Below are 10843 nucleotides of genomic sequence, written 5' to 3'. Positions count from 1 at the left end.
ACCTTCCTTCAGAACCCCCAGTGGGAATCCCTGTGTTTTGTGAGGTATTTGATAACAGATAAACCTTCCTTCAGAACCCCCAGTGGGAATCCCTGTGTTTTGTGAGGTATTTGATAACAGATAAACCTTCCTTCAGAACCCCCAGTGGGAATCCCTGTGTTTTGTGAGGTATTGAAGTGTAGCCACTTTAGCTGGGGCTCCTGAAGTATCCACCCTGTTCAGGAGTTGGCAGTGAGTGCTAGACAAAAATCTCATTGCCCTGGGAGTGTGCTGGGTACTGCATGTTTCAGTGATTTTGGTGCAATTTCTCAGAAGGGTTTAGATATTTATTTAGGACTGATCATGTTTGGGGCTGGTGAGTCACACACACAATGGAATTACTGATGTCCTGCCTGGACTTCTTTCAGTTTCCCAGTCTTTGAAAGGCAACAAGTCTGATTTTCTAATGACAGAACTCACTTAACACCCTTAAACAGCCTGGAGATTTGATCCACTGTATTTAGTTAGTATCCCTTGGAATGAATGTAAGATTCTGGAAGTACCTGGTCTCTTCCCCAGGCTCAGCCTCTCATCAGCATTACAGAATTTTCCTTCCTGGTCATTTCAAGCTATTCGGTTTAGCTGTTCATCCACTCCTACTCCCTTTCCCACCTTCCTGCCCTTCTCCTTGGGGTGTGTTTTCATCCCAGCACATGCAAATTCAGGCATAAAATTTCAGTTACTGTCCATGGGATCTGGCCACTTACTCTGTTAGTACTTTGAAAATTCCCCTTTCTGTCCAGATTATCTAGAGATGGTTTTGGATCTGCTTCTCTGCACTTAAGGGAGGTTTCTGCCTGCACCCTCTGTTTTCAGAGCAGGGTGCTGGAGCAGTGCAGCCTCTGCTGCTCAGATCACATCTCAGATTCCCAGCTCACCCTGCAGTTCTTCACTGCTCTGCCTTCTGTCAGTGCCTCATTTCCAGAGGGTGATTTAATTCAGGTATTGCCCTGTAAGAGTCTGGATGTTTTCCAACTGCTTGTCTGGTCTCATTTGTAAGTGTTTAGCTGTCACAGAGAACAAAATACTCAGTTCCAGCTGAGTGCAGTGCTTGATGCAATGGAAGGCCTCTGTATCCCAGTGTTATCTCTGGGCCAGTTGATTAAAAGGCTCTTAGCAGCAGTGCTGGAAGGCATTTATGTTATCTTAGAGCCATTACAGATTACTCTGGCACACACCACCATAATCTAGAGATAATCTCTCTGTTGTCCCAGCACTGAGGCCTCCTTCGAGGTTTATCTGTGCAGAGAGGGATTGTGACACTTCCAGTCCCTTTTGATAAGGCAATTTAAGCCAACTCTATGTGTGTTCTACAGTCACCTGCTGACTTCTAGATCATTACCCATTAAGACAGCTGAAGTGTCATCAGAAGAAGGTCACAGCTGCAGAGCTGTCATCAGACCAGGAGAGCTTTCCTGGTTCCACTTGTTCTCCTCCCACCCCTCCATGGCCTTGGAACACGCTGAGGGGGTCACCCTGCATATGGTTCAACAGGGACAAGAATTAAAATGTGCCTTAGAGGGTGTTGCTGCACGTTCATATCTCACTTTTTAGGTTCTCTCTGCAGAGGCTCCTTACAACCCCATGGACTCTCCAGGGCCCTGTGCTTTCTCTGCTGCAATAGGTGACACAGAACTCAAATAAGAGCTTGGGACAGGGCCTTGTTCAGCAAAGCTCTAAGGCAGAGGGATGTGGATGGGTCTGTAACCAAGGCAAGCTCAGTATCTACCTCAGAGCAAAGCTCAATAATTTGCTTTTTAGCAGCAATCGAAGGAGAAGGGAGGAGGGAACTGAACCAATGATGATATTCCTCTCCGTGCTGCAGGGAATTCCAGCTTAAATCTGAACATGTGGTGCATGTGGTACCCATCTGTGCACTGCTGCAGGTTTATGTTTCTATTTATTTTCTTCACATTTAAATGTCTTTGAGGATGGAAGAGTACAGCATCTGTCTAAACTTGGGGTAAATAATGTCCTCTTCCCCCCACTGACAACTCAGGTTTGCCCTCTGCATACACGAAGCAAAATTTAAAGGAGTCTCTAATAATGAACAAATTAATTTAATTCCTTGTCATATAAAGAAACACCTGTCTGACCTTCTTTCATTCATACTTACTTATGAACTGGTCTGGTAGTGATTTTTAGTAATATCTGATTTAGTAAGATGGGAACTGCTGCTTAAACTTGAGATAAATTTCTTTGATTTGTCTTAAACCCAAGTTGACTCAAGTTTCCTGTGAACAGTTTGGATAAAATATTTGCATGTTAAAGGTGCAGGAGTCTTTCTTAGCTGTTTTTTACTGGGTATTCAGGAAAACTGAGAAGTCCAAAATTAGCATTCCTGTCATTCTTACATTAAATAGGAACGGTAGATGCAGAACAAAGTGCCTTTTAAACTATGATTTGAAAGATTCCTTCATTTGCAGGCCCTATATAAAGATGTTTGAAATTTACAGGCACTGTTGAGGTAAAAGAAGAATCAAAAATTATCTAAGACCCCATGTGGAGTCTGTTAGTTTATTTTTTAAATCTCACTCCTGATTTATAGCTAAATAAATTTAATCTTTTGTCTTTTGCTTTCAAATGAGGTATTCTCTGCTGACTCCAGTTATTTCATAGCTTCATCCCAGGCTGTCCTTTATGTGAATCAGATTCACTGAATGGTTTTGGTTGGGAGGGACCTTAAAGCTCATCGCATTCCACCCCCTGCCATGGGCAGGGACACCTTCCACTATCCCAGGGTGCTCCAAGCTCCATCCAACCTGGCTTTGGACACTTCCAGGGATCCAGGAATGGCCACAGCTTCTCTGGGCACCCTGTGCCAGGGCCTCAGCACCCTCACAGGGAAGAATTTCTTCCTAATACCTACTCTAAACCCACCTTCCTTCAGCTTAAGGCCATTCCCCCATGTCCTATCACTAGGATTACCATTTTCACCAATACCTTTTATTTGCCTGATACTTTTGGTATTAAGATCCTTATTATTAGCATTAATTTTCCACCTGTGAATTGCTGGCAATATCTGTTACGTGGAGAACTCTCCTTCCTCCCCCAGATATATTTCCATTTGCCCCCTTTGTATGCACATATTTCCCTGGTGATGGCTTTACCCTCAGTCTCCTGAGGCAATTCCAACAGCTCTTCTCTCTCCTCTCTCCTCCCAGTACATCTTTGATGTTAAGAAGGCCGAGGACAAAGTGTTGGTCTCCTTACAGCAGGAGGATCGCCGCAAGTACAAGAAAGAAGGGAAAGGAGACAACATCACAATTGGCTTTGAAATACTCAAGGTAGGCAGCCAAACTCCTGGTGCAGAGTTTGTTCAGTTTGTTTAACACTGCTTTATCCTGACAGTGAGATCTCTGGCAGACAGAGCCAGGATTATCCTGGGGTCTGGCTCTGCCTGTGGGCACTGCACAGAGCTGGCATTGCACAGGCCATGGGAACTAAACTGAATTTAGTTCAATTCAAACTCTATTTGATTAAATTTCATTTATTTGAAATAAGTCGGTTTTGCCCCTTGCAAAAGAATTTTAAGTGCTTCTCCTACCCCCAAGCTTTCTAGAGAAAGGCAAAATAATATTGATGCCTAAAACGTGGAAGGTTTTTTCTCCTCACTGGAGGCTTCTGCCTCCATTTCATCAGCAAATACAGCCAGGTGAATGAGGTTGAAAAGTCTGCAGTTTTTCTGTTGCCACTTAGAAAAAAAGAGTGTTTTCAAAAGCTGGAGTAGTGAGCAGGAAATGAATATATGGGAAAAGGAGCCACAGGGCTCCCAAAAGGTAATTTAATTGCACTCTCAGGGCCAATTGAGTAAAATGAAAACACCCAGACGCAGAGAAGGAGGGAAGTGAAGAAACAGCAATTTTTCTGCTCTTTCACTGAGGATTGGGGTAATCCTGTCATCTGTTGCTACAGCTCCTGGGACTACATTAAATCTGTGTCCCTACCCTGTTGGTTAGACATGCTGACATCTGCATCACACCTACTCACTTGCCAATCACGTGTTAACCACATATATTGAAAAGTGTCATTGCAGAAAGCAGAATATTTACCTTGTCTTGTTCATGCCTGCAATTTGGAAAGGCTTGAAAGAGAAAATCACACCTTCATAAAAGTTTCAGGGCTCTATTTTTATTTCTGATCAATAATTTTTCTATTTTAGACACATTCTAACACACCAGGCTCATTAGCATGACTAAAGGCCTTTGGAAGAGAAGTGCCAGAAAAGAATGAAGGGCTGCCTTTGCCCCAAGAGCTGCTCGAGAGAAGGGTTTAGGTTTTAACTGTGCTCTGGCAAATACCAGTCCCCTGGAGAGGATGTTAAGAGTTAAGCACAACTTGAAGGCTTAGAACAAAACATGAATGGTTATTCTGTGGCTTTTGCATTCAGGAAAGGGCAAGGAAAATACAGCTGTGTGCATCTGGATTGGGAGCCTGCTGTGAAAGGCTGGAGTGCTCTCTCCACGCTAGAGAAAGGAGGCAGAGTGATCTCAGCCTTGTCTGAGCAGGTGCAGTCCTCAGGGTGTGTGTCCATCTCTGGAAGTGTTCCAAGCTCTGCAGTAGCATCCCACCTCTTTTAGTGGGTTCCTGTCTTTGCCAGCCCCAAACTTTCACCTGCCACGGCTTAAACGGATGAGAAAACACTTGCCGAATGATTTGTCTTTACTGCACGTTGTGTTTCATGGCCATGAAAAGCTGTGTGGTGCTCAGGGAGAATCCTGCCTGTTCGCCCTGCTATCCCTGCTGGCATTAGTCCCTCTCCTGCTGCAGGTGGAGGATAACAGAAGGTACAGGCTGCACAAGCTCACGGTGCAGGAGAGAGTGGCCACGTCTCCCTACTCCAACACACGCAGCGTGTTCCTGAGGAGGACCCTCCAGCAAGGCCGCTACGTGCTCATCCCAACCACCTACATCCCAGGGGTCCCTACAAGGTTTATCCTGAGGCTCTACACAGATGTGCCCTCAAAACTCAGGTGGGTGGCACTCACAGCCCACAGGCTGCAGCTCCGTGGAAGGGGTTGCCTGGTTGTCCTCCAACACCTCCGACTCGCTGGCTCATGTGGCTCCAGAAATGGCCCTGGAGACATCAGGGGCACCTCTGAGAATCTCCAGGTTTGTGCATGGTCAGGTGACACTTTACTATGTCGTAAATCGAGTCTCTCCTGATGGGAGAGAATTTGCTGAAAGTCCTTGCAAGGAGTTTAAAAGATAAAGCGAGGCGTCTTCTGTAGTTTCAATGCTTCCAGATCGTTGTTTATTAAGTTTTATCAGAGGAACTGAGCCACTAGCATGACCCAGGTACAGCATGGAAGGAGGAAAAGTAGGAGTGAGAGCCAATTATCAAGATTTACACAGCCTTTTAAAGATATTTTAACCAATAGTTACTAAAAATGTACATTATTTTCAGGTTCTTACCAATTATTCAGTAACACGACTAGGAACTGCAGAATTCTCTATCCAATCATTCCAAACTACTTCTACTGCAGAACATGGAGTGGTAGAAGAAGGAGAAGAAGGTCTAGAGAACAACAACAATCCTCCATTTTGATATTTTTAACTCTTATCTATTTACTACAAAGAGAAGCCCAAAACCTCTGAATTTTTCACCCTGTGACAATCTTACATAGTAGTCTATCACCTAATTCACACCACTGTATTTTCTAGTTCTTGTCTGACTGTTGGTAATTTTTTCCAAGGTTTGAAGCTAAAACAATGTTGTTCAGGGGGGTAAGAACCCTTAAAAACAGGCAGAGAAATGTTGGTACTCTGGGTTCCTACAATCAGGAGATGTTTAGTTAGGGACCTCATGGACAATTAATTTAGGGTCTTTTGGCTTTTTTGTTTGGCTCTTGTAGTGGCCAGGTCAGGACACCGAGCACTGGTGCTTGTGGTTACAGCTGATACTTGTTATTTCTGTGACCATCTCCTCTGAAACCAGTGGCTGCTGCAAAAGTAGAACCAGTGCTTCATGAATCAGACCCACTGAATTTATTTCTTGATTTGATAGTATTTTCCCTTATTTAAAACTGGGGTTTTTTCACCACTTTTGCTCCCACGCCAAAGATAACACAAATCTGTTTTACTTTGCTTTGCTCTATTTTTATTTCTTAAATCTGTCATTTTTGCACCACAGAATTCAAAAATGGCAGATGAGGAAAAACTGCAAATCTCATGTCCTAAAAACACCAGATTTCCACAACCATTGATTGTTTGCTTGACATTCTTTGCTTTGGTTGCCTTTTCCATGATTTTTCAGGGAGCTGAAGGCAGATAGGCCTAAAATGACGTGTTGGAGTCTTCTTTGTGGCTACCCACGCAGAGTCACCCAAATCAAAGTCCACTCTGCAGAGGGTTTGCAGAAGCAAGACAGATCAGGAGGTAAGTGGAAAAAGAGTCTGGAAGAGTGGAATTGGCTTTTCAGTCCTCTAAAGACGATTTGGGTTGATATGTAAGCAGTCAGAAATTATCCAAGCAGAGGATTTATGAGTGGAGAGATCAGATGAATATGGGGATGCAAGCAGCAAGTTCTGGGCAGGTGCATAACTGGGCAGGAGTAGCCAGACCCTCCTGAAGAGCTAATTGTGGAGATTAGTAAGGTTCTTCTGTCAGGATTACGTGTTTTCTAAATGCTTCATTCTGGAGCTTCTGAGGACTGAGACTGGCAAACTGCCCTGAAAACATCAGGATGTCTCTAGACCCTGACACTGGGGCTATGCAGGTGCAGAAAGTAAGGGCAGCCTGAACAGAGATACCTTTTTTGTATCACTGGAGCTCAGGGATTTGAGACTGGAGTGCACTGATCTTCACAAAAGCCCATCGCTGTCATCTCAGAGTTGTGCTCAGTACAAATTTCTGAGTAACTGCATAAACAAAACTGAAGGAGAATGAGGATTGCGTAGCTCAGTGCTGCTTGTCGTCAGAGCCCTGCTCCTGGCCAGAGGAAGTTTATTTAATCTTTATTTTAAATGTTTATTGGAGAACTCCCCGTGGTGCTGTCTTTGATCCATTGCCCTGTCTGGACAAAATAATGGATGGTTTGCTGTTGTCAGGAATAACGGCCCAGACTCAGTCCTGGATGCTCCTTGTGGAAGTACCTCTCTCCAAGTTAGTGTTCTGAAGTGGATCCAGCTGTCTGGGAGTCAAGCACGGGGGCAGGTCTGCAGGATGATGAGGAAGCTCTTTGTGCTTGAGGATTTTTCATCTCTCATTCCCAAGCCTTTAAATGTTTCAAAAATTGCTCTCACTACTGTCTGTCAGGCCTTTTTCCCGAGTTTCTCTTTGAGAACACATCAGCTTTTGCACCTTTAAATCTTCCTACTGACATTCCATGTTGGATTTGCATACTTAATTGTCTTTCACCACTTATATTCTAAGCTGAGTGTTGAGGCCCGTGGTGTGTGACAGCCCTGGAAGCAGAGAATCTTTAGTGGAAGCTGCCTTGGGAGCAGCCTGAGAAGCAGAAGGAAGGAGAAGCAGAGATTCACCTGTAAGAGGCAAAACAACTTGCTGTGATTGCCAGGGCAGTGCTTTTGTCTCAGCACTGTGTCTGCTGTTTGTCCCGTGCCCTTTTCCAGCGGCTGAGGGTGTCAGAGCTCTCTGGGTGCTGGTAAGAGCAGCAGAGAGGAGAGGGAATGCATCTGGGAACATTCCCTCAAGAATGTTTTCCATTTCCTTTTGCTTTGGTACAGTGCTGAAGGATGTGGGTGTTAGATCCTCAGTGCAGTTCTCAAAAACCCAAAAAGTAAGCCTTAGACTACTGATCACAGATTTCTTTAAGCCTTAGAAATGTCATTACTGTTCAGGTGTTTCTGGCTTTTACAGATTCACACATTTCCTATGTACTGTTCTTTTTTACAACTTCCCAAAGCAGCAGCATGGCCAGGACTGAGGTAAGAGAGCTCTTGTGGGGTTCAGGGCAGAGCTGGAGCCATTTATGTGCCCCAGAGCTGAACCCAGCCCTCCTTCCACTGCCAGAGCCCTTTCCTGAGTAGCAGCTCCAGTTTCATCTCATGGCCAATACCAGGACATTGCTTTTCCACTCTAGCAGACCTTTCTGTTTTTCATTTGTCCTGTAAATAAACCAGGCACGGAACTGGGCCATGCATAGCTGAGAACATCTGATCCCCCCTGTGCTCTCCCATTTCTTCCTTTTGTTCTGGAATTGGAGCCAGTTTTCCTAAAACAACTGACCCATCCAGCACTGCCATCATGGGGTCGTGCAGTGCAGGAACATTTTGTGTCCGTTTTCTACCTCCCTCTTTTTCTCGAGGTCTTGCTGAGAATTTGAATGTTTCCTTCAAATATTCTCTTTCCTGCCACTTGGGAGTCCCCTCGTTAACTGCTCCCTCATCCCTCCAGCAGATGTGCCTGTCACCTCTTTAAGCTCTGTGTCCTTTCCCCACCCCTCTTTATGCTCGCTATCTCTTAATTACTGTTAATGATCGGGTGTTGCTCTGCTCTTTGCCCTCGGACAAAGCTGTTAACACCATTGGGGTGCCAGGCAAGACCCCGTTTTAATCAGATCCATTTTCCAAATCGCTTTGCAAAGAGGGCAGCTTTTCCACCCCTGATCAGGCAGTGCGGTGCCACCCCATGCCCCAGAGCTGAATTCGCACGTTCAGTGACACGGAAGGCAATTGCCCATCAGCAAAGGCAATATCCTGCTACCTGCCATGGAACTGTGAGGGGTTCTCAGGGAAACGGCCCTCGGCAGCTCTGGCCAGGTGTAACCACGGAGCAGCAGAAGGAAAAATCTCTGTCTGCCTTGTACGTGGTTGCGTCTGGTTTGGATGCAGCTGTTTTGTGGTTTGTTCGTGTGAGATGTTGATACCTGATCTTGTAAATGAGGGATGTGTTGGAGAGAAATCATCTGGGTAGGGATTGTTAAAAAGCTGAAGTTGCCTAAAGTTGTGCTGCCTTCTGGCTGTGGTGGCATTATTGAGTAGATGGTTAAAAAATGTGTGTTAGAAACTATCACGAGCCTGACTTAGACTTATAGATGCTCAAGGTTTATTTAAAATCTGTATCTGAGAGGTAACAAGGTGTGGAAAAAAAACTGATATTCTGTCATTAACAACAGAAATGGACAGAGATAGTTGTGTTGAAATACAAAACTTTTTAAACTTTGTTTAATTAAAAGTTAATTAGAAAGTGGAATGGCCCATTCTATTTGAATTTAAAGACAGGTGTTTCCAAATCGGTTCTTGCTCCTTATTGGAAAGGAAAGAAAATATCAACTTTAATAAGAGATAAACATGTTCAGTGTAAAACCAACAAAGAATTCCTAAAATGTTGAACAATTGCAAGGGGTCATGTATGAGGTTTAGATGGGATATTAGGGAGAAATTGTTCCCTGTGAGGCCCTGGCACAGGGTGCCCAGAGAAGCTGTGGCTGCCCCTGGATCCCTGCAAGTGTCCGAGGCCAGGTTGGACAGGGCTTGGAGCAACCTGGGACAGTGGAAGGTGTCCCTGCCCACGGCAGGGAGTGGAACTGGATGGTCTTTAAGGTCCCTCCCAACCCAAATCATGCCATGATTCTGTGTTTTCACCTGGACAGGGAGCAGTGGCTGTGACTTGCTCTGGTGCCCTGTCCTGTGCTCAGTGGCAGCGCTGCTGCCAGGCACAGGAGGGGATTGTCTCAGCTGCCATCCTGTGTCCCCAGAGCTGTGCTGCTGATTGTGTTCCAGGAGCAGATCCCTATGTGCTCATCAAGTGTGACAACCAAAGCAGGCGCTCCCCGGTGCAGCACAACACCACCAACCCCGTCTTCAACACCCAGGTGATCTTCTACAGGAAGGACATCGACAGTCCTGTCACCATCCAGGTGAGACAGCCACGCAGGGCAGCTGCTGAGGGCAGGGAGGGCAGCACAGCAGCATCCCTGGGCTTCACTGGGCCAGCTTTTCCTTCGTGTGACTGATACCCAGGAGAGTGAGAAGCTCTGCTCCCTCTTGCTGGGCCCTGCCTGGAGCTGTGCTGCTGCTTCTCCTCCATAAACACCGGCTGATGGCACTATAGAGATCAGAAGGCATGTTTCATTCCAAGGCATGTTTCATTCCAAGGCATGTTTCATTCCAAGGCTTTGAAAGAATTTGCAGAATTCCCTTTTGCCCCATGTGGTACCTGATGAAACAGAGAAAAGCCAAGTGTTGTCCAGAGTCAGTGTTTGGAACAAAACCAAAGCTAATGCTATTATTAAGACGTTTTCTACCCTGAATTCTAGTCCTATGAGAACTAGACCTCCCTGTTTACCTCAGCACTCAGCTGGAGAAATGGAGCTTGGTGTTGAGATGATGCAGCCCAGGAAAACTTTGTCTTCAGGCTAGGTTGTGGGCCAGGCTCTATCACAGGCAGAGGTGGAGCACTGAGGAGGTGCAGAGGTGAGCACAGGCAGGCAGAGCAGCACAGAGGAGCTATTGTAGGTAGGTTTTACTGCTGATGAGCTAAAAAAGGTCATTTTTATTCCTCTCCTAGGCAGGCTTTGACCTAGAAAGCAAAAAAGCTGCATTTCGCTCCTTATTTGCATAGTCTATGTAAATGAGCATGCAAATCCAGACTCTCCCTCACACTCTCTAGACAATTAGCTAAATTTAGATGCACGCTCCCTCCTCGCTGCTTTTCCAAGGGGTTCACGGGGGTGACCCTTCTCGAGCACAGCCCTTTCCGGCCGAGTGTGACAGCAGCGCTGCCTCAGCCGGCTTTCTTTGTGTCCCCTCGTCCCCAGGTCTGGAACAGCAACCTCCTGAGTGACCAGTTCCTGGGGCAGGCGGTGCTGGCAGCCTCCCCCGGTGAGCCCCGCGAGCAG

Source organism: Corvus brachyrhynchos, unplaced genomic scaffold, assembly GCF_000691975.1.
Source record: "Corvus brachyrhynchos isolate BGI_N302 unplaced genomic scaffold, ASM69197v1 scaffold346, whole genome shotgun sequence".
Lineage (NCBI taxonomy): Eukaryota > Metazoa > Chordata > Aves > Passeriformes > Corvidae > Corvus > Corvus brachyrhynchos.
Note: the sequence above shows the minus strand (reverse complement) of the source record.